This window comes from Eriocheir sinensis, chromosome 44 (assembly GCF_024679095.1).
Source record: "Eriocheir sinensis breed Jianghai 21 chromosome 44, ASM2467909v1, whole genome shotgun sequence".
NCBI lineage: Eukaryota > Metazoa > Arthropoda > Malacostraca > Decapoda > Varunidae > Eriocheir > Eriocheir sinensis.
Window position 1 is genome coordinate 6,301,624 of NC_066552.1, and position 2,041 is coordinate 6,303,664.

Genomic DNA, 2,041 nt, shown 5'->3' on the forward strand with positions numbered 1-2,041 from the left:
TAAAATAGACTTAGTCGGCCATATCAGGCGGAGAGACTGATGATACAGGGACAATTAATGTAACAGGATGGCAAATCCAGGAATTGCAGAAGTCAGGGCAGACAGAAGACCAGGTGGAGAGGAAATCATAACAGTTTGGCCTTTGTACAGCAGTGGCCATGTCATCGCAGATAATGATGATGATACTTGATATAGCCTACGGTAGCTGGAACGGTCTGATATGTTGTTATGCTTATTCTTAAGATATTTGTATCGAGTTTTAAAGCTGTTTACTTGAGTTTTACCATGAATCAGCTGGATTTTAAACATGAAGTAACCACACGCAGGCTGACCAACATTTAGGCCATCAATCGAATCGAAGAAAACAATTCAAAACATACTGAACTTCTTTTCAGATATCTTAAAAACTCACAAATAAATTTACACCATACTAACCAATCAAACTAACATGAGGAGAAAGTACAAATAATATACATACGAGAATGAGTAAGGACGTCTCGGCTTGGGTGGCAGCCCTGGGCGGCAGCAAAATACAAATGGCGTTGGATAAGCCTGCAAGACGCCACGCTGGTGCATTCTTACGTGTTTTTTTTTTAGCCTCGCGTGTGCTGCTGCGGGTGAGGGGCACTCCGTCACGCTGGATGGACACTAGTGCACCCACCGACCAGCACACACACACGCCAGCACGCACAGGTGAGTCACAGGCAGCCAATAGTTCATCTTGCCTGCCCCGCCCCGCCCCGCCCCGCTGGAGACTGCATGAGGTGTGTGTGCGGGGATAACTAACTCTCTAGACTCCTCTGGCGTGTGCTTGTGTTACTCTAGGGACGACATCTTGCTGTACTAACGTTGTAAAGTGTGTGGGTGGCTAATACTTCCATAGGTTTCGTGCTGACAGGGTAGAGTGAGGGTGACGGTGCTTGGTGTGGAGGGAGGGAGGCAGGACTAAACAGCAGGCACATTGGTCACTGATATCGCTGGGCACTTTTCGGATGGGCATGACTTTTGCTTGTACCTGTTGTATACACCATGGAGTAGATGGCTGGGAAGGAAATAGTGTTATTGTAGATTACTAATGCTTATCAATAGCAGATTTTTGTGTGCCATTATATACGATAATGTAAGCCTGCTTGCTCCACAGTAGGGCTGTCAGTAACAAGGCTGGCAGGTAGGCGAGTCAAATTTCACTTGGAACACGATGATACGATCCGAGTGGAGGCTGTGTAACATTCCATTATTCATAAAAAAAATTGCACGTAGTTTGTATGCGGTATGCTAGCATAGCCTAATAATTACGGCAGCGACACTTTTTAAAATGCAGACACGTCATAGGAAATGTTGTCAGTGCGTTAAACGTTTAGAGCAATGGGTTACCTAGGAATTATAAGTCATTTACTCCCTTCAGGTTTAGGGTTTAGTGACGGAAATGTGGCAGCAGACGTTGAGTTATCGGTAACTGCCGCAAGTATGCCACCGGGCCCTGCCTTGACGCGGGGCAGGACGCGGAGTAAACACCGCTGAGCCCACTGGAGACCCGCCACCCACCGCCACCACATCGGATCATAAGGTAAATGACCGCACCTTTTACTATTTTGTAGTTATTTATTTATTAAGTTAAACAGACCAAAAGGAAAACGTATCGCCCCTTTCCTTGGACTACTCGTATTGTGGTGTGGAGAGTGGCAACCCGGAAATTGTTGAGGTAGTGGCGACAGATAACCAGGCTGTGAGGTGAACATTTGAATAGTTGGAACTGAATGTAATACTCAAACATAAGGCAGAGAGGGGGAAAACGTTAGGAAAGGCCTTTGTTTTGGAGTGTATATACTTACAATGAGTGATGATGATGATGTGTTAAACTTAATGACTGACGCTGCCCAGCCCTTTACCAGCCACGAACTGACACGTATCAAAAGTAATTAACAACTGCAATTGGTAACTTTATGGTGTTACTGTAAACTCAACGTGCCATAACAAGTTTCAAAATAGCGATGATAGTTACTGCGGCAGTCCTCCCCTCCCTCCCCCTTCACACATACCT